The following is a 25,954-nucleotide window of genomic DNA, read 5'->3' as shown; positions in this document are numbered from 1 at the left end:
AATTTTTTTTTTAACATTTATTTATTTTTGAGACAGAGAGAGACAGAGCATGAATGGGGGAGGGGCAGAGAGAGAGGGAGACACAGAATCGGAAGCAGGCTCCAGGCTCTGAGCCATCAGCCCAGAGCCTGATGCGGGACTCAAACTCACGGACCGCGAGATCGTGACCTGAGCTGAAGTCGGACGCTCAACCGACTGAGCCACCCAGGCGCCCCAGATAACTCTGTCCTTAAGATGAAGCACAGCCCCCAACTCTGTGTAGACTGTGATTAGTGACTTGCTTTCAAAGGTACAGTGTGAAAAAGGGATAAAAGAACTTGACAGTCGAGAACCCCGAGAAACACCACTTTGGCCGGGAGACCATGGTCAACGTCACAGTACATTCACAGCACGTACTGCTGAGGTGATGTGATGAGAAGGATGCTTCACCTCTGTGGTCACCCTCCCCCAAAACCATGACCTCAGTCTAATCACAGGAAAAACATTGGACGAATCCTGAGAAACACTCTAGAAACACCTGACCAGCACTCTTCACACACATCAAGGTCATCAACAGCCAGACGTCTGAGAACTGCCACATTCTAGGGGAGCCTAGGGAGACAGGACCACTAGGTGTCATGGGGTGTCCTGGAGGGGGCCCCGGAACGGAAGGTGGGCGTTAGGGAAAAAACAAGGAAGTCTGAATAATGTATGCACTTTAGTTGATAATAACATATCAATATTGGATTCATTAATTGTGACCCATAATAGTGGGAGCGAGGCGTGGGATATATGGGAGCTCTTTGTACTATCTTTGCTGCTTTTATGTAAATCTAAAACCAAAAACTTATTTAAGGAATAAATAATTGTTGCAGGTTACAAAATAGCTTACATTTGAATCATAACTGTAGATAAACAGGTGGGAAAAAACCCAGAGGCAGTCTAGTGGGCTTATGGCTATTTGGTTCTTATTATTTTTGATATTTGGTATTTAAACTTGTTCTAACTAATGAAAATTCTGAAGAAAAATTAGGTCTTAAAAACCACCCCACAGTAAATACTGAAGAACTGGTTACTTTCTTACCAGCGACGCGACAGAAGATATAGTGAAAGGGCTACACTCACAATAGCAATAAAAAAAACCCAAATACCTGCTGATAATTTTGAGAAGAAATGTGCCAGATCTTTATGAAGGAAGGGAGGAAGGATACATGGAAGACGGGCCACCCTCCAGGACAGGAGGTGAGGAAGGGACAGATGTCAACCTCCCATGCTGAGCTTATGTGCAAGGACATCCAAGTACCAGTGGGATTTGGGGGTGAAAACTTTATAATATGATTCTAAAGTTCACCTGAAGAACAGCTCAAATGAGAATAGTCGAGAGGATGTTAATGAGAGTGGGCAATGAGGAGACACGGGTTGTGCTGGGCACGAAAGGTCACACTGACACGGATGTAGAAACAGAAGTCAGAAGAAAACAGAAAGCTCCAAACAGTCTTTGATGTGGCATTCCAAATCTTTGTAGGGAAATTATAGTTAAATGCCTACTTCACATCATACACAAAAATACAGACAAATAACATGAAACAAGATGTTGTGGAGGGATAAACATTTGTGGGGAGCGGAAGGGAAAGCCTAGACGGTTACCTGTGGCTCATGGGCCTCGGCGGCATACGACAGGGGCAGGGCCATGGCTCACGGGCCTTGGCGTTCCACAGAGGTAAAGCTACAGGCACGGTGCAGACATTCCCAGACACTGCGCTCGGACTACCAGCTTGCCATGTTGGAAAAGATCAAATTAGACCTTTGCTTTTACGCATCAAAAAATAACAGAGTCAGAGCCCGGATGGATAAAAGCCAAAACATGAAAAGAAAAAAAAAAGCAAATCTTAAGTACAGTGACAGAAAACAAAGGAGAACACAGGTTTCCACAAATCGGAGAGTATTAATGCAAAGACTCACACACTACCACCACAAGAAATGAATGACAAAGTAGCCTACATCATAACCTTAAACTCCTGTGAGATAAAAAGCATCATGAACATTTCAAGAGACAATTAAAAACTATACACTGGGCACATAAAGAAGAAATAAGGTAATGCCCAGAATATGTAAAGAACCTCTACAAGTCATTAAGAAAAAATAGAAAACTGGGGGCCCCTGGGTGGCTCAGTCGGCTGAGCATCCAAGTCTTGATTTCGGCTCAGGTCATGATCTCATGGTTCGCGAGACAAAGTCCCGTGTTGGGCTGTGCTGAATGTGGAGCGTGCTTGGGATTTTCTCTCTCCCTTTCTCTCTGCCCTTCTCCCACGCTTGTGCACGCTCTCTCTCTCTCTCAAATTAAAATAATAGAAGACTGGGCAGAGGATATTAACAGATAATTTCTAGAAGTGGAAATGAGAATGGCTAGTTAAATTAATCCTGTAAAATGCAAATAAAGATCACCTGGCCAAGATGAAGTCTGACGATACTTGCTGATGACAAAGACAGAGGGAAACGGCTAGAGCACGCAGTGGGGCAGCTGCCTCAGAGGGGACCAAGGGGGGAACCTGCCATCGAGCCCCTGGAAGCAGAGACAGAGCCTCGGCCAGAGCTGGACTTCCTGGGGGTCTCCATGCTGGCCCAAAGCCCCAGCCCATGGATGGGCCTTGGGACACACTTTCCAGGGAGGGGGCCCACAAGGGAGGCAGAGAACCAGTTTGACCTTGGAGAGAACCTGGTGCAGGCAGGAGGCAGCAGCCTCGGGCAGGGGCAGGGCCAGGCCATCCACTCCAGGCCCTGGATACGCTCAGATGCACAGAGCCAGTGCATCTGTAGACAAAGAGCGTGGGATTTCTCATGTCCTCACAAAGAGCGACGGAGGCACACATTTAAGTATATTTCCCTTAGTGGTTTGTTTTTTTTTTTTTTTTTTGTAAAATATACGTAACTTAAAATGAATCATTATAACCATGCCTAAGTGTAGAATTCAGTAGCACTGAGTACATTTACGTCGTTGTGTAACCATCATATCAGTACAATTCATTCTCAAGAACCCTTTTATCATCCCGAACTGTATACCCATATTTCCATTCATTTTTTAACTTTTTAACAAAAATGTTGAGGGGCAGGGAGAGAGGGAGAGAGAGAGTCACAAGGTGCAGGGTGTGATCTCATCAGATTGTGACCTGAGCCGAAATCGACAGTCAGATGCTTAACTGACTGAACCACCCAGGCGCCTCAGTCATTTTAACTTTAACTATAAAATTGTTGGGGAGAGTAACTAATTCTTTTAACTTTTTTTTTTTTTTTTTTTTTTTACTATTGAGATATCGTTACATGCCATAAATTTCATGCTTTTTAGGTACAAAGTTCAGTGGTTTTTACTACAGTTCATACATGCCCGGTCAACCGTGCCTACTGTCTAATTCCAGAACACGCGCGTCACTCCAGAAAGAAACCCCATCCCTGGAATCAGTCACTCTCCCTTTCCTGCATGCCCCAACCCCTGGCCGCCAGTAATCTACTTCTGTTTCTGCACACTTGCCCGTTCTGGATAGTTCGCACACGTAGACGGAATCATGCACTGCGTGGTCCTCCGTGACGGGCTTCTTTCGCTCGGCGTGGTGCTCTTGAGGTCCATCCAAGCAGCGACCTGTGTCAGGACGTCACCCTGAGTGATACCCTGCTGGACGGACCACCACAGTTTACCTGCTCTGGCGATGGGCATTTGGGTGTTTCCACCCTCTGGCCACTGTGTGTGAGGCTGCTGTAAACACACACCTGGAAGTTCCCACACGGACAGATACTCTCGTTTCTCTGGGGTGGAGACCTAGGAACAGAACTGCTAGATCACACGGTAACTTCACGAGTAACTCTTCTGAGGAGCTGCCGGACCGTTGTCCACAGCGGCTGCCCCGTTTTCGCCACCAGCGACGTATGTATGGAGGTCACTTTTCTTGCAGGAAAGCTGAAGTCAAGATCCGTCCTTAAGCTCTTTTTTCAAACTTCCTCTAGAAACCACTCCTGGAGCCCTTAGCAAAGAATTAAAACTCTCTGGACAGAGGCCCGTGCCGCCCCCAACCCTGATCCTAGCCATTCGGCCAGAGCGGCCCTGGTCGGGCCACATGGGGCGGTCCAGTCGCCTGTGAGGCCGCGGGAGGAAGCAGGGCCCTGGTGGCAGATGGGGTCCTCAGCTCGCGGACCAGGGCCGCCCATTCGCACAGCTCCCACCCGACCTGCACCCCAGCCCTCCTCCTTGCCCCCGCGCCCCTCCACACGCTCACGCCCACTCAGGGGAGGGGCGTGCCGGGGCTTCCAGGGAGGCAGGGTCGGAAATGTGCACAAGCAGGGCACTCGCACACACGCGCACCGTCACCTCCCTCCCAAGGGCAGTGAAAACAGCTATTGTCTCCTGAGAACCTGCCATGTCCTTGCCCCTTCCGGGCTCAGTCTCCTGAGCTCACCTGCTTGGCATCCCCCCCACCCCCACCCCCCACCATGGGTGTGCCGGAGACTTTCAGGTTCCACAGGCTCAGGGCTGGGCTCTTGTTTCCTCCTGCTGCACCCTCTTCTGGCTGCCCCTCACCATCCGCTCGGGCCTGACTCACCCCACTTCCCCAGATCCTAAACCTTGTCAATTCATCCCTGCAGCTCGGCCACCTCTCCCTGACTCTGGCCCGTCACCCTCACCCAGAGGACGCCATGACCCCTCTGCCCTAGAGCCTGCTCTCTGCTCAGCAGCCACAGCGAAAGCCAGTCCTTGGCTTCTAGTTAAACATGGCCGATTAGTCGTACACATCTCTGCTCCCTCCTGAGGTTCCACTAAAATAAAGCAAAGGAATTAAAATAAATCTACAAGAAAGAAGAGAACAGGAGAGGGGCTTCAGTAAGGGATTTCAGTTCCGCGTGTTCATAAAGATAGGGAGGGACAGCCCAGGGCAGGGGAGAAGTGGGGCTGAATGCAGGGGTGTGAATTCAGCGTTACGTATAGAATGGCCGAGCGCCTTCTCTCTGACTCCCCACCCATCACCCACCCCCCAGATACATTTAGTGTGAGTCTGGACAGGCATCTACACCCCGCCCCAGACAGAGGAGGAGGAGGAGGAGGAGGAGGAGGAGGAGGAGGAAAGTGGATTCTCGAAAAAACAGATGACCCTACACAAGCGACCCCTGTCTCTGGGCGTGTCCCTGGTGTGCTGTGCCCAAGGGCCTGATGTCGTGAAGAGAGGTCTGTAGGCCGAGAGCCTCTGCTCACTGAACTAGGGGCTCTGAGCAAACGTTCCCGGCCTCCGTCTGAACTGCGGACAGACAACCACGTTTGTGGGTCGCCAGGGCCCCAGAAAACCCGAGTTCCAGGCTCCCCACGTCCCCAAAGCTGGTTCTGAGACAACTCTCCGACCTCCGAACCTGGCGGTGCGCTCGGTCCTGGGCTCCGGGGAGCGCCTGGAAGAAAGCGCGTGGTGGCGGCACAGCTCACTCTGGCTGCACAAAGTCCTCCGCAGGCTTCATTTCTTCAGCCGAAGTCATCTTGGTGCATCTGCCTTAGTTTATGATGCTAACTAAAGAAACTCCAGAGTCTGGCCTTAAAAATGCAAGTCTTTGTAATTTAACAAAAAGGGGCGCCTGGGTGGCTCAGTCGGTTAAGCGTCCGACTTTAGCTCAGGTCACGATCTCGCGGTCTGTGAGTTCGAGCCCCCCGTCGGGCTCTGTGCTGACTGCTCAGAGCCTGGAGCCCGTTTCAGATTCTGTGTCTCCCTCTCTCTCTGTGCCTCCCCCGTTCATGCTCTGTCTCTCTCTGTCTCAAAAATAAATAAATGTTAAAAAAAAATTTAAAAAAAAAAGGAGTCTAAGAAATAAATGATGCAGATGCTCCTTCTGCCCTGCAGCTGTGGAGGAAGAAACATCCTTCAAGACCCAGTTTGAAAACATCTTAAATGAGGAGCTCCACGCGAATACACCCCTGGCCTCCCGTGCGGGTGAAAACCGGCGCGAATATCCTTCCCTCCACCGTCGCTCCCAGTCTTCCCAGGGCGCTCGCAAGGCTCCCAGGCTTCCTACGCATGGCCTGTCGGGTCGTCTCCAAGCGCCCTGTAATTGCGATAGGTCGTCTCGTGTGGCATTTGTTTTGCCGGCAATGATGCAGACACAGGCGTGTCTGTGTTGCCAGCCCAGTAGACACAAGGCTCGACTGCTGAATGAGAAGAAGACCATGGTCGTCCTCTGCCAGGACACCCAGCACTGGCCAGCTAAAACCCGCGGCTTTGTCAGAGGATTACAGATCATTCAAGAGCCTGTTTTTCCTTTAAATTAGTAGCTCTTTTATCATAGATTAACTTATATCTATATGCGGGTCTCTATCTCTGGACTGCATTTTTTCTATTGATCTATTCCATTTTGTACTCATACCATAATGTTTTAGTAACTGTGGCTTTATGACATACTTTAATATCTGCTAGGACTGGATCTTCCTTACTGCTCATCTTTAGTTTTTTTTCACGGTTATTATGGATTATTTTTACATTATAAACTGCAAGTGACTTTGTCTAGTTCCTAAAAAAATCCTGTGGTGTATTTACTAGGACACTTCTCTATGTCGTGCATGAATGCACGGAGAAGACATCTTTTTTTTTTTTTTTTCAGTTTTTTTAAAGGTGCAATTTATCTTCCACGAAGACATCTTTATAAAACTGAGATTTCCTATTTTCTTTTCTATTTTCATTTTATTCTTTTATCCAGATCTTGCACATTTTTTTTTTTTTTTGTTAGGCTTATGCTAGTCGCATCTTTCCCACTGCACCTGTTCCTCCATCCGGCATTTTGTAGCCGGTTGCTGTCTACCGGGAAGCTGCTCCTGGCGTCCACTTGTGCCTGGTCGTCTCCAGGCCCTGGAGTGGAGGGCTTCTGAGGCAGGCAACCATGCCGTCTTCACAGAACAGTCCTTTGCCTTCTTCTCTCCAGTTGTGATGCTTCTCACCGCACCACCTCAACCAGATCAATCGGGGACGGTAGCAGCAACTGCAACTGTCTTGTTCCTGGCTCGCACGGCAGGGGGGCGGGGGTGCTGGCTGAGGTTCGCTGGCTTGTGGCTGGTGAGTGTCGTCAGCCAGAGAAGGCCCAGAGGGGTCACATGGTGAGGCCGCATCCCAGCGAGATGAGGTGGAAGTTATTATAACAGTGGGTGTGGGCAGGAAAAAAGGCCTGAGCTGAGGTCACAGAGGGAAGAGGCCCTGAGGCACCCAAGGCCTGGCTGGGACCGGGGTGTGGGAAGGAGAAGGGGGGTGCAGGCCGGCCCCTGGAGGGACGGGGCCCCGGTGCGGACTGCAGACAGACTGCCACCAAGGACTGGAGTGGCTGGACCGGAGCTCGGCACTGAGGGGCACCCTGGCACAGCTACCCCACCGTGCCCTGAGGCTCCCCCACTCCGGGCACCTGGGCCTCACCTCTGACAGCCTTGAGATGCTCTGCACTCCAGGGCCTGGTGCCTTCACTCCGTCTGACGTGTCGCCACCCTCCCTTCCCTGCTGTACGTTTTCTTGCCTGAGAGCTTCATGGAAGCCTTCCTGACCACAGGCTAGGACAGGGCACTGCTCAATGCCCTCTCTGCAACCTGTACTTCTCCTTTACGATCTTCTAAAAATGTGATGAAATATTCAGTTGCGTTGCGTAAGGTCCATCTTCCCCACTGATGGCCTGTCTTCATGGCTGTATCAACATGATTGATGTTCACGTATTTGTTGAGTGGATGAATGGGATCATCTTGGAAGGTAGGCGTCCTTAGTCCCATTTTATAAATGAAAAAATCTCAGATCATACTTGTAGCCAAAGGCACAGCTGCACCTGGAGCCCAGGTGGACCGAGGGAAGGGGGGAGGGCATCCTGGGTACATGTGGATGATGGGAAGGGGCCCTGGAAAAGCATCAGGAATACTTTCACCCAGAGGCAGAAGGTGCAGGGTCCCCGGTGCACCTGCTCTCTTGTCCCAGAAGGAGATGACTTAGCTGACTTCTGAGTTTAAAAGCAACAAGCCTGCTCAGCTCCAGCTCAGATGCAGGGCCACTTCTCCAGTATGGGGCTAGGTCCAATTTAGGAGCAGACAGGGGGGTCCGGTCCGTCTGACCACACTGCAAGCCATGCCCTCCACTCCAGCTTCATCAGAACAACGCCGCTCTCCTGATGTCCTTCTCCATGGGTTTCTGCGTGGCATTTCCCATTTCTACCTCCCTGAATCCCCGTGCTGCCCTGCGTCCTGAGGGATTGGACTCCAGCATCCCCTAGCTTCACCCTGGCAGATCTCAGAAGGTGAGAAGTGAGTGTTCCCGCTCCTCTTGGGGGAGCTGCGGCCCTGACTGCATCTGTGACCTTGCAGAGTCCGTCTCTGCCTCCAGGAAGACTGCCTAGATTCGGGACCGGCTCCTCCAAGCCCGTCCACGGGGGCTGGTGCACAGCGCTTCGCCCTGCCACATCTCTGCAAATGGTCTCCTCTTTAACTGAAAATCACAATGCTCAGGAAGAGGAGGTGGGCATTTACTTCCTAAAACCCGAAGGGTTAAAAGCCACGGCTCTAGAATTGAACTCTCTAGACATGGCTTACGGTGCTTAGGCGGCAACTGTGTGACCTTGTCCGAGTTCCTTAAACCACCTTGGTCTCAGTTTATCCAAAAGATGGGGGAATAATATGATCACAGGCTTTTGCTGGTATTAAATGAGATGTCTTTAAAACAATACAAGGCAAACAGTAAGACTCCGTGAGTGTTATTCTTGTTGTCAAAGGGACAGAAGCAGGGAAGAAAGAGGGACAGAAGGGAGGGCACGCACGCACAGGTAGTCAGAACAAAAGTAAGTTCTGCCAATGTTTCTTCCAAATCTCTAGCTCTGGAATAAACTATTCATTGCATTACATGTATTGAAATCCATGAAAGTTTAAGAATACTCTTAAGGTAGCATTATCCTAATTCTTCCCTCCTAGGTTTCCCCCTGTAAGGCATGCCTTGTGACTCTCTGTGTGTTGCCCACACTCTGGAGCAGAGATGCCCCTGGTGGGGCCAGAGTTTTGTGGCTGACATTTACCCTTCTGCCAGCGGTGCCCCCTCTGTATCCAGCACTAGTCTTCAGCCTCAAGGGGAAAGCAGTGAAAATGACCATGGTCATCAGGCACGCAGAGCCACTTTACTCTTTGACAAGAAGAAGTATTTAATAACCTGTTCCCACTGAAAGAGATGATTCTGCTCGTCAACAGGACATGGCTATCTTGCCGTGCTTATTAATCTACGTCACTACAGTGGTGTTTTTGAGGATGTGTGACATTGGGAAGTTTTGAGGGCCGATAAAACACTGAATTATTTAAAAACTGCCAATGCCTGTAGGAATATTGGAAGGAATTGTGCCAGAGAACCAATCAACCTCTGAACAGAAGGGGCTGGAAGATCAGACAATACCATTTACCCAATGCCTGGGTCAGAAAAAAGAAAACAGAACTAATCATTTGAGAGGGGTCCTTTGCTTTCATTCATTGTTACAGCAGGACTTTCTTCTGGAAGCACTACACAGAATCCAGGAAGAAATAATACTGTGTGGTAATCAAATGTTTAACAGTCCGTGTATCTCGAAACCAATTCCATAAACTGTATCTTAAAAGAGTAATAATATGACATCTTAATTACATATTTACTGAACTTCATTTAGAAATAAATTTCCCTTTGGGAAAAGCAATGACTGTTTCAGTGACTGAATAAATAAAATGTACAATGTATTTCTCTTTTCAGTTCTGTCAGTTTTTGCTATAAGCATTTTAAAGTTCTCTTTTTGGGTACCCAAAAAGAGGTTTAGGATGGTTATATCTTCTTGATGAATTTGTCTTTTATCATCCCAAAATGTCCCTCTTTATTTCCAGGAATGCTCTTTGTTTTGCAGTCGAAACGTCCCATCTTGGTATTTTAGTTTTATTTCCATTGGCATTTTGTACTCTGCTGGTCTTTCTTGAATTCCTCTGGGCGGGTCACATGTTTTTGAACAGCGCATTCTGTCTCCTGCATGGACTCCTAGGTATTGCTTTAGAGGCTGCCCTGCCCTAGAAATTCTAGCAGGTGTCGTACTGCCTTTCTCTACTACTCCGGTGCACGGGTGGTGTCAGGCCCTGGTACCAGCACAGTTCTGTGTGCGCCCCATCCTGCCCATTGTACTTTTTATGTCTTATATCCTCCTTCTATGTTGTAAACTTAAAAAAACTGTTAAGAGACTTTCCAAGAATTCAAAACCACATATAAATTGGATCTAGAACTACATAAGACAAACAAAATAAATGAGGCAAAACGAAGTGAAGCATATTTTTATATCTACCCTCACTGTCACGGGTGGTCTTCCTCCTGCCTGGGCTCCTGGCCCATGTGGCCTCCTTTCTCTTCACCCTGAAGAGCGGCTTCTGGCATTTCAAACAGTGCAGGTCTATGGAGACACATTGGTTCAGAGTCTGTAAATCTGAAATGGTCTTTATTTTGCCTCGCTTTTTGGAAGATGTTTTTCTGGATACGGAAATCTAGATGGACATTTTCAGCACGGCAAGGATGTTATTCCATCGTCTTCTGGGCTCCGCTGTTTCTGGGAAAAGTCAGCCGTAATTCGTACTGATCTTTGTGTATCCTGTTTCTTCCTCTGCGGCTTTCAAGGTTTTCTCTTTATCTTTGGGAGTTTGGCTTTAATGTGCCTAATGTGTAGTTCTCTTTTTGTTTAACTTATTAGGGATTTGTTGAGCTTTCTGGATATGCAGATTGATCTCTTCAATCAATTTTGGAAAATGTTACCTTCAAAAACTTTTTTACTCCATTCTCTCTCTGTCCTCCTTGTGAGATACCAAATGTACACAGGTTAAAACATATTGTCCCACATAGCTGGGATTCTCTGGTTGGTTGGGTGGTTTTCACTTTTTTCCTCTTTGTATTTCATTTGGGACACTTCCTACCGGCCTGTCTTCAAGTTGATGATTCTTTCCTATGCTGGGTCCAGTCTGCTCTGAGGCTATCTGATGGATTCTCGGTTTTGATGTTGTCTTTTTCATCTTTTACAATACTATTTGAGTCCTTTCTATAGTTTTCACATTTCTATTGAAAAATCTCTTAACACATATTGTCTACTTCTTCATTTAGATACTTTGGCATTTAAAGAATTTTTTTTTGATTAGAGAGAGAGAGAGCGCGCATGTGCAAGCGGGAGAGAGGGGCAGAGGTAGAGAGGGAGAGTCTTAAGAAGGTCCTATGCTCGGTGCAGTGCCTGACATGGGGCTTGATCTCACAATCATGAGATCATGACCTGAGCCAAAATCAAGAGTCAGACACTTAACTGACTGAGCCACCCAGGTGCCCCTTTACTTCTTAGCTCTTAAAAATTTTTATTATTTGCTAGACATTTTACATACAAGGACAGTAGAGACTGAAGCAAATATTTACATCCTGAAAAGGACACACCAATTTTTACATCAGGTCACTAGAGCTGAGAGCAAAGTCAATTTGATCTGTGGGTTGGGCTGGGTCTGGGTTTTATTGAAACTTTGGTTTGATTCGGTTCACTATTGGCTTGAAACGTCTTGAAAGTGGGATTAGAAATGTCCCTTCTATGGGGTCTGGAGTCTGAGAACTGGCACAATTGCCAGTATTTCTTTGGGCTTTACAGGTACACCATCAGTGTTTCAGACCATAGGTGACCTTTCTCTGTGTTACAAACCAGTCTCCAGCTTTTTGGGTTGCTGGGAGCTTTGCTTTGTCTCGAGTCTCAGCCCAGCTTTCTACACTGCAGGGGAGGTCTCCTGTACCAGAATGCCTGCCAGGGGTGGTGGGCTCTCTCAGTATTCTTCCCTGACCTAGCCCTTGGCAGCTGCAGGTCTGGGACACCGTGGATTGACTCCTTTCAGTTGCCCTGCCTGCCCAACTTTGATATCTGCCCCTGGACGCTCTGTAAAGACTCATGGAAAAGAGTTGGTAAGTGATAGGATCTGGAGCTGAGGCTCTTTAGAACTCTGTCACACCAGCCCACAACTAATTAAGCTCAGCTGATCTCTTCCTCCCTGCTGTAAGACAGTCCTCCTCCACTGCCACTCCACCAGCGATGGGAGAAGCAATGGGTTTCTTCTTTTCTGTGAAGGGCTCATCACTGTCTGGAGCTCTGTTCACTTAGTTGTATCCTCAGCTCTCTGGTAAATTTAGAAAAACTGATGTTGTAATTTATTTATCTTGGTTTTATTGTTAGGGTTAGAGCAATAGTCTCTTGTGTTTTTTTGTTTTTGTTGTTTACATCTTAACTAAAAATTCATCCTTTAATATTCTCATGAACTACAACCTAAAAAATAGCCCCACTAAGATAGGCACATGTTAGGACATCTAATCAGTATAGGATGAGGTATGCATCAGGAGGAAGGTGCAGAGGTCATGCTAACTCTTAGGGGGACGTGGCCTATAAACCTGGCTTCTCCATTATGTGGCAGTGTGACCCAAGACCCTAAACCACAAGGTTGCAAGAGGTTCTTCAGCACTGTTAGTGGCAACCCAACAGAGACCCCAAAGTTGTTCTTGGCCTTCCAGGCACAGAAAATCTCAGGTGGTCATGGGAAGTAGGTCCGGAGTGTCTGGAACACGCATATAATTCTCTGTGACACTAGTCTGCTTACTCAGAGATTACTGATGCCTAGTATAAACTCATTAATGAAGCTGACAGAATTGAGATGTAATTTCATCTTTAACGGAGGCATGCCTAAATCATGGCAAAACAAATGGTTGCACCTGGGCTGTGTGGCGAGCACGGGCCAAGCTATGTCCAGAGGCCTCCACAGACAAGGGCTAGTTCTGTTTGTGTAGTATGTCCATCGTGGGTCAGGAGAGGCTCTGCCCCATGTGATCCACATCCTGTGAGTCAGGAGTATATCCCAGCCCATATCAGGCACAGCGGTGGCTCTCGTGGCAGAGGAAGAAGAGAATATGGAGAACCACGTGTTGGCTCTGAAGATTTATACCCATTGGTGACAAACACAACATCATTTCCATTCCCACGCCACTGGCTGAAGCAAGTCAGTAGCCAAGACTGAGTCCACGGGCAAGGAAGCATACTCTCCCTCTCGGGAGGAAGACAAATAGTTTTGAATAATAATACATTGTACCACAGTCCACCCTCCTGGTCAGACATATTTGCTCTCTTCCCTATTGCCAAGGGTGACCGTTCAAAGTCCCATCTGACAGGGCATCAGGGCTTTTGTGATCATCTTCAGATCAGGTCTTACGTGGCTCCTCTTGCTCTGCAGGCTGATGGGCTACCTGTCCCACCAGGTGTGTGACGTGCCACAGCCGGGAAGGGCAGGGTGACCACAATAAGTACACCCATCTGGATGAGGGGGGAGTGTGAAATGCACAGCAGTCAGCGGTCCACAGCATTGTCATTGGGCAGGTGCTGCCCTTCTCTGGGAGTGGAAGAGGGTCCTCAACTAGACCCTGAATCTGTTCCCTGGGAATGTATTCCTAGTTCATTGTTCTGTGTGTCCTTTTATCCGCTTCCTGGGATTTCCTTTTCTGTTATATTTCTTGGCTACATGTAAGAGGGCACTGAGAAATTTTCTTTCCCAGGGGGACGAGCGTATATCCCAGACTGTTGCTTCCCATAGAAGATGTGGGGCCCGCGGGTTTAAATCTCAAACCATCACCACCTCTTTTTACTCCTGACTGGTGGTCCTCGGGGAAGTACAACTTTCAGAAACATAATCAGCTCCGTTTGACTTTGTTCAGTTCCATGTGCCAACAGACCCACTCATAATTCATTTGGAGATGTATCCTCTCTCTAGACTTTACTGCAGGTGCCTTGGCTTTACCAGGAGTTTGTGGGAAAGCCACTGCTAGTCTCTTTGTTTTTTTTTTTTTGGAGTTATGTGGTCTAACTAAAACCTTATGGGTGCCATCTTGATTCTCTCAGAGATGTTAACAGTAGGCGTTAAGGCCACATCTTTCATTTGTTAAAGGCGGTGTTTTAATTGGCCTTTGTTGCTCAAAGCCCTTTTCAGATTAATCTCTCACTGGTTGGAGAGGAGAATCATTTCTGTATTCAAATGCCCAAGACTCCAATTTTCTGGAATCTCTATTCCCTTTCATGCCTCCTTGTACACTGGCCAATTCTCTTGTTTCTTAAGCACCTTGTTGCATGCAGCAAAAGTGACCAGAACACGTTTTAGTTCTGTTGGCCACTCGGCCTAAAGCCTCAGGTAATTAGATGTTATTTGCCTCACAAATTATCACAAAAGACAATTTCACCAAATGTTATGCCATTTACCAAATGCCGTCCTCCAGCCTCCAGTAGATGACTCCTCACTGCCTGCCACCTCCCTGTGAAGCCAGTGCTACATGATTTAGGATTCCTTACACAACCTCTTACTCTGGCGCCAAGTCCTATAGATACTATTAGACCAAGTGATGCTGCCATTATAAATTACTCCAAAATCTTACGGCCTACAGCAAGAATAGTTTATCTTTCGGTCTCACTACGTCTTCCTTCCAGGCCGGTCCACCATGTATAATGCAGGGTGATGGAGAAGCCTCTGTCAATGTTGCCAGCTATGGTGACAGAGACAAAAGAAATCAAGAGGAGGCATGTGCACTTTATTAAAGCCTTAGCTTAGGAGCAACACAGGTCACTTTTGCTTACATTTTATTAGCTAGAGAAAGTCACAGGCCCGAGTCTGTCATCTGCTGGGTAGCGAAGCACCACCGTCCCCCAGAGAAGGGAAGCGGCCTGCAATACTATCTACCACACTCACCTTACGAGAGACTATCTCAAAAGAGCGCCCCAAAAAATCTTAAAAAGAAAAACTAATATATTCTTCAGTGAAAAATTCTTTTTTAAGTTTCACTCTGAAAATGTTGAGTTGAATGCATAGCCAAAAAGGAAAACTTTTACCTACATTTTGTAAAGCTTTTAGGAAACCACCTAACTGGGCAAACGTGTAATGATTACTGTACTGTGGCATCTTCCTATACGTGAACCAGACATTAACCATGTTGGGTCTTCCGTTCCCTGCATACAGTGTGTCTCCCCACTTGCTAGGTCCTCTTGGACTTCTCTCCCTGGCACGGTGAAATCTCAGACACGTGGCTCCTGTACATACTTTGTTAGCTGAGTACTTAAGTTTTTCTTATCTTTGGATACTATGGATAGTACTCCATTATCTTTGGAGTGATTTTAAATTATATTGTCTCTGTTAGTTTAAGAGAACAAGCGTGAGCTGGAGAGAGGCAGAGGGAGAGAGAGAGAATCTTAAGCAGGCTCCATGCTGAGCGATGCAGGGCCTATCTTGGACCCGCAGTTCAGAACGGCTGTGTCTTCCATGAGCATTTGAAAATGCTGAAGCTGGCCGCAGCAGCTCTAAGGTCTGACCTCGCTCCGATGTGACTCCATGGGCAGGTTCCAGCTCTCAGGCTCTCTGGCTCTGATTGATCAAATTGCAGCTTTATAGAGGATTTCTAAGATTTGTTCCCAGTCTCCATTTTATGTGTAATATATATATTTGATAAAAGGTTTTTCAAGGAAATTGTTAGTCTTTGAAAATGTTACTAAATATTCCAGAATATAATATCAACTTGCCCATTTGCTCTCTGAGTTTCAAACAATAGGACATTTGCATGAAACAAACATTTTTAAGAGTAGATTTGATCTTGCAGCTTTTTACCATGTGCTATTCTAGTCCTCTGTTTGGAACATAAAAGTCATTTCCACAGCAACTAATTATAGTATAAGTCACAAGCACTGCTTTATTACCACTGGTGGGGAATTAGAAGCGACCATCGTGCAAATATTAAAAGCCTCTTAGTTTTGAAGCTCTCTCAAAAACTAATACAAGCTAATCAAATGCAGAAAAGACACGTACAAGATCCAACGTAGACATTAACTTCTCAGGTTGGCTTTATGGGCAATCAGCTTAACATGAATCTGAAGAGAATTATTTTCTGCCCAGCACTTCGTACCTTTTTTGAAAATCAGCTGAGCATATTTGTGTGGGTCTGTCTCTGGCTTCTCTTTCCTGCTGGTCTCTGCTAACATCCCACTCTCTTGATTTCCGTATGTCATATCTTACTATCGGCTAGTGATTCCTCCTACTTTATTCTTGGTCAACATTGTTTTAGCTATTCCAGGGCCTAGGCCTTTTCACATAAATCTCAGACTAAGTGTAGTTACGTCTACAAAACACTTTCTTGGATTTTAATAGGGATTGAATTAAGCCTATGGATGAATCTAGAGAGACCAGACACATTTACTATGTTGGGTCTTCCGTTCCACGCACAGGGTGTCTCCCCACTTGCTAGGTCCTCTTGGACTTCTCTCACTGGCACGGTGAAATCTCAGACATGCGGCTCCTGTACATACTTTGTTAGCTGAGTACTTAAGTTTTTCTTATCTTTGGATACTATGGATACTACTCCCTTATCTTTGGAGTGATTATTTTAATTGTTTCTTTGGACTGATTTTAAATGGTATTGTGTTGGTTTGTTAGTTTAAGAGAGTGAGTATGAGCCAGGGAGAGGAGGGGGAGAGGGAGAGAGAGAGAGAGAGAGAGAGAGAGAGAGAGAGAGAGAAACTTAAGTAGGCTCCATGCTCAGCATGGAGCCCGATTCGGGGCTCAATCTCATGACCCTGGGATTATGACCTGAGCTGAAATCAAGGGTCAGATGCTCAAGTGACTGAGCTACCCAGGCACCCCAGTACTGTGTTTTTAATTTGATTTTCTGCATGTTGTCAATTTATAGAAATGTAATTGGATTTTATATGTTGATATTGTGTCTTGTGACCTTGCTGAACTTACTAGTTCTAAGAGTTAAAAAAATTCTTTTCTAGTATGTTCTTTGGGACTTCTATACAGACAATGATGTCATCTGCAAATACAGTTTTATTTCTCCCTTTCCAATCTGTATACCATTATTTCTTTTTTCTTGTCTTATTCAATGGCTAGAACTTCAACATTCAATAATAACAAGCTGTCCCTGATCTTAGAGGGAATGCATTCAGCTTTTCACCATCAAATGCTGTTAGCTACAGGTTTTTTGGAAGATGCTCTTTATCAAGTTGAGGGAGTTCACTTCTTTTTCTAACTTCCTGAGAGTTTTTATCATGAATGGATGTTGGATTTTGTCAAATGCTTCATCTGAGTCAACAGATATAATCACATTATTTTTATTCTTTAGTTTAATCACATAGTGAATTATATTAATTGATTTCCAAATGTTTAACCAGTCTTGCCTACCTGGAATAAATCCCACTTGAACATGGTGAATAATTATTTTTATACATTGTTGGATTTGGCCCGCTGATAATTTGTTGAGGATTTTAGCACCTAAGTTTGTGAGGGATATTGAACTGTAGAGGGTTTGAGTTTTTTTGTTTATTTTGTTTTTACTCTCTTTGGTTTAAGCGTTAGGGTAATACTGGCTTCACAGTATTGGGAAGTGTTCTTATATTTTCTAGAAGACATTATATACAGTTAGGTGTTTAATTCTTCTTTAAATGTTTGGTAAAATACTCCAGGGAAGCCATCTGGACCTAGGGGCTTTTTTTTTTTTAATTTAATTTTTTTATTTTTTTAAATTTACATCCAAATTAGTTAGCATATAGTGCAACAATGATTTCAGGAGTAGATTCTTTAGGGGCTTATTTTTAAGAAACTTATAAATTACAAATTCAATATCTTTAATGATTATACGACTATTCAGATTACCTACTTCATCTCAGTTGGGGTTTGGTAGTTCGTGGTTTTGAAGAAATTGGTCCATTTCTCCCAAATTGTTGAATGTTTTTAGCACAAAGTTGTTTGTTATACTCCCTTCTTACCCTTTGGATGTCTGCTGGATTTGTATTAATATCCTTTATCCCATTCCTGATACTGATGATTTGCATCCTGTTTTTATTTTTGTCAGTTTACCAATTTTATTGATTTTTCAAAGAATCAGCTTTTTTTTCATATTTATTTTTGAGAGAGAGCAAAAAAGCGAGAGTGTGAGTGAGGGACGGCGTCAGCCTATTGTCAGCACAGAGCCTGACGCGGGGCTTGAACTCAGGAACCGCGAGATCATGATCTGAGCTGAAGTCGGATGTTTCACTGACTGAGCCACCCAGGCGTCCCTCAAAGAATCAGTGTTTGTTTCATTGGTCTTCTCTGCTGTTTTCCTAGTTTCAATTTTATTGATTTCTGCTCTTATCTTTATTAGTTCTTTCCTTGTCCTTGGAGAAAGGGCAGGGGTGAAACTAAATCTATGACATGCTAAAAAAAAACCGCTGTGTTATATCCTAACCGAAGGGAGAGTGAGGCAGAAGAAAGGACATTCGGGAGGAAGACGGTGAGCACTTGTGCTCAAGGTGCAGAGGAGGGAAGAGAGGCAAAGATCAGGCACCCGAAGAGGCGCTCAGCACTGTCAGTCATCAGGGGACGTGAGCCAGAACCACAGCGAGACAGCACCTCACACCCACCAGGACAGCGAGGACCCAACAGACAGACAATAAAAGGTATCGGCGAGAACACGGGTAGAGCGGGAGCCCATGCGCTTAGGAGAATGGAAAGTAGGATCGCTACCTTGTTCCTCCAAAACGTAAATACAGTTGCCACTGAATTGTACGTTTTGAAATGGTTGAGATGGTAAATCTTACATTATTGTATTTTACCACAAGAAACAAAAGTTAAACAGAGAATCGCTGTAGGGCCCGGCGATTCTGTCAGGTTAGAAATGAAAACACGTGTGCACACGAAACTTATACGTGGACGCTCGCACCATTATTATTCATCACAGCCAGAAAAACCCACACAACGCCCGCCAGCTGTGAGTGGGTAAACAAACGGAAGATTATTTGCTTGTTTAAACCGAAACATAGACGATACACTATTCCATGTAAAGGGACATTATTCAGCCATAAAAAGGGAATGACGTGCTGATACTCGCTACCAGGAGGATAAACCTTAAAAATATGATGTCTGGTGAAAGAAGCCAGACACGGGAGACCACGTATCGTATGGTTCCATGAATGTGAAACATCCAGAACAGACGAGTGTAGAGACAGAAGGTAGACTAGTGGTTTCCGTGGGGGAGGAAGAATGGGGAGAGACAGGGATACAAGCACAGCTTCTCTCTGGAGGGGTGGAAACGTTCTGGAACTAGGCAGTGGCAATGGTTGCAAAATCTTGTGAATGTACTAAAAACTGCTGAATTGTACACCTTAAAAGGGTGAGTTTTATAGTAGGTAAATTATATCCCAATTTTAAAAAGAACAGACGGGGCAAACCAAGGAGAAGGGCATCTCCCAACGCAGCGGGCCGGGAGAGAGCACGGGACTCGGAGGGGCCGGGGGCCAGTGACAGAGCCGCAGAGCCTTTGAGCTGGGGACTGCAGGTGGGGAGTGCCCGAGCCCACTCGTACTGTGGACCTCAGCACCAACTGCACCCTGAAGGATGGTAATAATTGTCCTGGATGGAGGAGTTCTGGGCTTCAAATTGGAAGAAGAAACGCCTAAGGAGGTAAAGGGAAAGTTTATTCAAAAAAAGCAAAGATGAGCCAGCAGTGAGGAAGAACAAGGAGTAAGCGTAGACTTCTTTTGTACCTAAACAGTAACTGAGGGCTTCATTGGGGTTGAAAATAGGGCTTCCCTGAAGCCACCCTAGACGGTCGTTGTTGTTGTTGCTCTCAGTAGAGGGGAAGGTGGAAGTCGACAAGGGGAATCTAACACTGCTAGAGTAAAAATGGAAAATAAAGAGCCTGTGGATGAGGACTTCCATGTAAAGTTGTACTGGTTGTGCACTGCACAACTCTAGGAGGTGCCGCTCACAATGATGTGTAAATGAGTGGCATTGCCTAGAGATATGCAATGCACAGTCCTGATCTTGGCAATAGAGGATGCTTCCTCTTTTCAGACAGGAACTCTGAAGACTGGGAGAAGGGCACACATTGACACTGAGGCGGAGTGGGAGGGAGTTCAGGGGCTCATCTCATGTCTGAAGGCTTCTTTGTCATTCAAGTAAAAGGTGAGGTTTTCTTTCAAGATTAGAGAGAAGAGTAGACGTTTGTGGCAAGTCTAAAAACATTTGGAGCAGCCAATGAGTAGAGACTAGAAAAGGTCCTTCTCAGGTCAGATGACCCAAACTCATGGTGCTCTTACTCACCACCACTTAGTGGCTTCCTGCTGCACCCTGGGGGTGGGCAACAGGAGAGCAGAGAGTGGGATCACCAGGGCTGGAAACACCCACCAGGAAGGGGAGAAGTCGAGGGAGCGGCAAGTCCTCGGCGGGACAGCTGATGGGGCTCAGTGGGGAGGCGGGGATCCGTCCTTCCTCCACTGATCCAGTGGTCACCCAGCAGGGCCACAAGTGTGTGGCCTGGGGGTGAAGGGGGTGTGGAGGAGGAGTCTGGACTGCATCCTATGGAAGGACTCCCAGGAAGGGAGCACAGACAGGAGAGGAGGGCTGGGCGGCCAGAGAGGAACCCAGGGCACAGTTTGGGGGGGAGGTGGGGTCTCGGGTCTCAGTATGAGGTGGCCCCGGAGGGGTGGCCAGTATGGGGGAGGCCCCGGCCTAGATGCTCCAGATGGTACAGGGGACCCAGGCCCGGTGGCCAGACTGCAGGTCGCTGCTGGGAGCTGGCTGAGGCCATGACCGCCTTGCCCTACTGGGGGGGGGGGGGCGCCATGCCCTCCCCGCCCCCTCCTCCGGCCTAATGCTCTGCTGTTCCGTGGATTTTGTGACCTCCCCCTCGGATGCCATCATGAGCCTAATTCCCACTCTTCAGAATCCAGCTCGGCGTATACTCCCTCCTCGTGTGTATACGAGAGTAATTTTCCTAATTTTTAAAATTCAAGTTAGGGTTGAAGTCTTGTGATGGTGGGGGCCTGGAGAGGAGATGCTTTCTGGCCAACAGGCTCCATGCTATTCCCTCATTCACCCAACAGACGCACACTGAGACTGCACACCTCTCGGGGCAGGCAGGGGGCAGGGCCCCCATAAAGGGACGCTGAGGCAGGGACATTCCAGCGGGACAGGCCAGATGGACACCATGGATATTTGTGGTGACAGGGAGGTCAGGTCCTCGAGGGAAGCCATGGGGCTGCACGATGGGCTGTTGGGGAGTCACGGGGATGCTCGGGGAAAGAGCTTCTCAAGTGAGGGAAGCAAAGGCCTGGGTGAGGCATGTACCTGGAGTGCCCGGTGGCTGTGGGGGCCCAGGTGGGGAGGGGTTGGTGCCCGTGCTGGATGGGGGGCCGGCCTCGCAGGGCTCACACGACTTCGGAAAGGACCGTGAAGTGGACAGAGAGGGAAGTACAGCGGCCTGAGCACCCCAGGCTTGGTGGAGCGGTGCCTCCGGGGGGGGGACTCCCGAGGGGAGCCAGGCTGGGGGGGAGGAGGCCCGAGGCAGGAGGGAAGGTGGAGGGAGCAGCTGCTGGTGGGGGGATGGAGAGCAGGGCGGTGGCCTTCCCGACAGGTGGCCACCCGGCGTCTCTCGCACCACATAGCAGCATCTCGGTTTAGCTCGAGGCAGGGCGTACCTGCCCCGGGGAAACTGAGTGCTCCTCCTTGTTCCGGAGAGGAGCTGCTACCTGCCTCCCTTGCAGCTACAGCCCTGCTCTGGAAAGGCTGCAAGGCAGCTGTGTGCAGCAGGGCCCAGGCGGGATTCCCTCCTGACAAGGGGAGCTTCGAGGGGGAGCCCCCACTTCCCTCTCTTCTCCTGAGAGAGGGGGCAGCAGGTACTTCACAATCGGGGCCAGGAAAAGCTGACAGCCCGGGGAACACAGACGCAGGCGTCTGAGACACTGTCCGACCGCCCAACAAAACCTGAGGCCGTCGCCCCCGGAATTCTCTGTGAGTGTAGGTCACCATCAGGCAGGGACCGTCCCTTGTGGCCTGAGGTGCTCGCGGCCTGATGGGGTGGGAGTGCGGAGACAAGGGCCCGTGCCCAGCACAGCGCACGCGCACCCCACGCACGTGTGGAGGGGGGCGGACTCCCACCCTGGACTCTTTAGTATCTCGGGTACATTCTCTAGCAAGGGGCTTCGTGTTTGGAGGCGAAGGGCATGGGTTCTTTCATAATTAGGGAAACTGGCATCCAGTTGTCTCCTCCTCCCTTCAAAGGGATCAACTACTACAGACACATAATTTCTTTCTTAAAAAATAGTCTTGGAATAACTTCAGGCTTTTGAAAACTCATGTCAGCATTCCTGCAGATCTGATAACATTGTGAGCTCATATATCTTACCACAGTGAAGTCAGGGTAGAAAATACATCATCTTTTTCAGATTCCCGGAATAGCTTCCAAAGTTCCGGATCCCCAGATAAGTGTGCAAGAATGTGCAATTCAATCTGTGAAAAGTCTGTGAGATAAGAGTCTACGCTAATTCGGAATCCACGAACAGCCTCTCGTCGTTGTACCCGCGGCCCGGCCCACCCTCAACTTTCCGTCCTCACTGCGGCCTCTCTAGCGACATCCCCCCACCCATCTGCCAGGTTCCTTTGGCCTCAGGGCCACCGGCCATCCCTGTCTCCGCAAGTCTAAGTAAGAGACTCCCCCCGCCCGCCTCTGTGAGGCCAGCAGCGCCTCGTCTGTTTATTCTGTACGTCAGAAGTGTGGAAGGGCCTGCTGTGTGCCAGGCTGTGCGCTTGGCATTTGTTAGGGAACAGAACAGACCAGCCTTTCTCCGCGGAGCCTATGTTCCAGGAGCAGGAGACACTGTGAGTTATCTAGAGTGTCGGAAGACGAGAAGTGGGAAAGACGGATCAAGAAAGGAGGTTGATGAGTGAGCGGGCCGTCGGTATACACGTCCCTGAGACAGTGATGTCTGAGCAAAGGCACAGAGGAGGTGAAGGAGGGAGCCAGAAGGTCTCTAGTGAAGAGGTTCCATGCTGGGCACGAGGTGGGGCTGGCCCACGTTGGAGGCCAGCACATCTGCAGCGAGTGAGCAAGGCAGGGAGCCAGGGTGATGAGGACAGATGGCAGAAAGGAGAGGCAGATGGGGTGGGGCTGTACAGGGGCATCTGGGGCCTAGACAGGGTGAGGGACCCTGGGAGCAGATCTGCTTCTATTCACTATGCACAAGAAATCTCTCCGCGTAAATTTTTGCCTTAGGATTTATTTTAAAGAGTGAATTCTGTAAGTACTTCTGAAGTATTCGTCTCCAAACACATGAACTGTATGAGATGCATGAAGTGAGCTGCAGTGACACAGGGTGTCTCTCGGACATAGTCTGCCCGCACCTGCTGCCAGGAAGGTGTGGCCCTCGGGTGAGACCAACGTGCTCCTCGGGGAGACGGTGAGCCTTCCGCCTTCCGCACCTGAATTGTTATTTCAAGGGCACTTGGCGAATCTGGACACGAGCTTCTTCACAGCCAGTTGTCACGAAGTTTATTCAAATATCATTCCAAATTTAAGAGTCCAGATTTCTGACTGCTGAATATATTTATTAACATAATTTAGAAATATCACGGTACCGCTGAGAGTAAAGTGGATTTTCTGTTGTTAAAATTTTATGTTGTGTCTGGAATTCCTGGTGAGGAAAAGCTCAAAAACTACTGACTCTAGAACGTACTCCAGTTAAGAACGGTCTAGAGACTCCCTGAACCTCTCCGACCAGGAGACAGACTTTGGGGAAGTGCGGTCCTACGATGCACCAATACGATTTGAAGGGCGGCAGGAGGCAAAGTTGCTATGGTCACCTCCACGGTCCCGCTTAAGTGTGGCTTCGTGCATTTGAAAAGGACCCCTCGTCATGCTTCACTGTTTTGTGGGGACCCAGCAGAAGCGGCAGCTCCTGAAGCAGAGGGACCAGGACCCCAGGGGGAGGCGCCACAGAACCTTCTTTGCTCAGGTTTGAGCTTTTTCTTTTTTATAAATGTAACCAGCAGCATTACCATGGAAGAGCTCAAAAGAAAGCTTTTTATAAACATTTCCAGTAGTTTTCAGACTTTAATAAAAGCCAGTTTTACTGTGTTTGTTTTTCTCCTCTATTGGGAAGCTGGTGAGGGAGAGATGGTGGGAGGGGAGCTGCTTTCCTTGTATAATTATCATCTATTTTAACTCCCTAAAAGGGAGGTGCCACATCAGTTTATTTTTCAATGTGTGCTTAAATCCTGGTCATGCAAATACAGAGAACTTCAGGAACCAAAGAAATTAGTTCTATAGAAAAGCAATTATATACACTTGTTTTTAGAAAATGTTACCCCAGACTTCAGCAAAGTAGAAAGAAATAGGTTACCTTTAAAATTCTGCAGTTTAGTGATCCGAATTGGGTGCTTGGAGATACCTTGAATATTCTGTGCATAAGAGGAGGACAGTTTTAGCTAAAATATCTACTCATAAATTAACCTGTATCATTTAATATTATTATTTATTATTGTTTTCATTTTTCTTAATGTTTATTTATTTTTGAGAGAGAGAGAGTGTGCGTGGGGGAGGGGCAGAGAGAGAGGGAGACACAGAATCTGAAGCAGGCTCCAGGCATCGAGCTGTCGGCACAGAACCCGACGTGGGGCTCGAACTCATGAGCTGTGAGACCATGACCTGAGTTGAAGTCAGACGCTCAACTGATTGAGCCACCCAGGTGCCCCTCTTGTTTATTATTTTTAAAGTAAGCTCTACACCCAATATGGGGCTTGGACCCATGGCCCCGAGATCAAGAGTCACACGCTCAATCGACTGAGCCAGGCAGGTGCCCCCAAATCTGGATCACTTAAGGGCATTTAAAATGCGTCATATTTTATCAAAATAGCTAGTGCCAATACATTATGCACAGGCATATTACTGCTCAACACAAGAGTCTAATACTGAAACATGACTCTGTTGAGTACACCACTAAGTATAGCTGCAAATATGAGAACAATTCTTTTTGACTCTAGCCTGTGCAGCCCTTATTGTAACTATACACAGTAATGCTGTTAGCAGCAGCCTAAATTACAAACTTAGTTAAAATTTTCTATATAACATGCTAAATGTGGATTTCTGTGAAGTCTGTATATTGTAGTTTCCCCTTAAAAACATATTTTAAGATGAAAATCCTGGTCTCTCCACCCTTGTCTGGTGCTCTTGGCACTCGGTACTGGCCTCAGTCTGGGCACGTGCAGCCACCCCGCGGCTGGTGGCCACTTTGTCCACATCCCCTGCAACAGCTTGCTAAGCACCTTCGCACCTTCACAGCTTGGACTGAATGGCCGCTGACTTCTAGCCTGTCACTGCCATTCAAACTGAGAACTTCTGGAGCAGTATCCTTTTGTGCTCGGTAGTACCTTCCACAGAGATACCCTGCTTTGCCTGTAATGGAACTTGCTGGGCACTGGTTGGTCTACACTCCCTGACTACTCTGGTGAGGCTGCTGGGCGTCTCAGACCCTGTGATTCAGGCCCAGCAACCCCAGGAGGCAGAGACCATCACCTCATTTTTTAAGGTGAGGATATTGAGGCCCAGAGGTATGAAGCTAGTGGCTCTCAAGTTTTCTGTACAACAGAATCACATGACATTTAAAAACAATACCAAATATTCACACGATAAGCTCAGTAACAGAATACAGACAACAGAAAACAAGAGCCAGTGAACTTAAAGACAGATCAATAGAAACTATCCAACATAGAGGAGAGAAGAAAAATGTTGGGGGAACATGAACAGAGGCGCAGGGACCTGTGGGATAATATCAAAAGTACAATATGATTGTGTTATTTTATTATTTAAAAAATTTTTTAAATGTTTATTTTTGAGAGAGACAGAGAGACAGAGCATGAGTGGGGGGAGGGGCAGAGAGAGAGAGAGAGAGAGAGAGAGAGAGAGAGAGAATCGGAAGCAGGCTCCAGGCTCCGAGCTGTCAGCACAGAGCCCAATGCAGGGCTGGAACCCACGAACTGCGAGATCATGACCTGAGCCAAAGTCACATGCTAAACTGACTGAGTCACCCAGGGGCCCCTGATTGTGTTATTTTAGTCCCTGAAAAAGACTTGTGTATACACGCACACACACAAACCCTTAAA

At 47.4% G+C, this 25,954-nt stretch overlaps 1 long non-coding RNA gene across 2 annotated transcripts; it reads left to right on the top strand.

The window, feature by feature from the left end:
• Positions 1 to 6,697: 6,697 nt before the first annotated feature.
• LOC122238146 lies at positions 6,698 to 23,909 on the top strand. Of its 2 annotated transcripts, XR_006217118.1 has the most exons (4): positions 6,698 to 7,724; positions 8,107 to 8,259; positions 18,269 to 18,474; positions 22,243 to 23,909. It is a non-coding gene; the product is annotated as an uncharacterized LOC122238146 (long non-coding RNA). The 2 variants fall into 2 exon arrangements; XR_006217117.1 differs by lacking the exons at positions 18,269 to 18,474; positions 22,243 to 23,909 and adding an exon at positions 8,927 to 9,616 and having other exon boundaries at positions 8,107 to 8,476.
• The last annotated feature ends 2,045 nt before the right edge of the window (positions 23,910 to 25,954 follow it).

This window comes from Panthera tigris, chromosome B1 (genome assembly GCF_018350195.1).
Source record: "Panthera tigris isolate Pti1 chromosome B1, P.tigris_Pti1_mat1.1, whole genome shotgun sequence".
NCBI lineage: Eukaryota > Metazoa > Chordata > Mammalia > Carnivora > Felidae > Panthera > Panthera tigris.
This window is presented reverse-complemented; position numbering and strand designations above follow the sequence as displayed.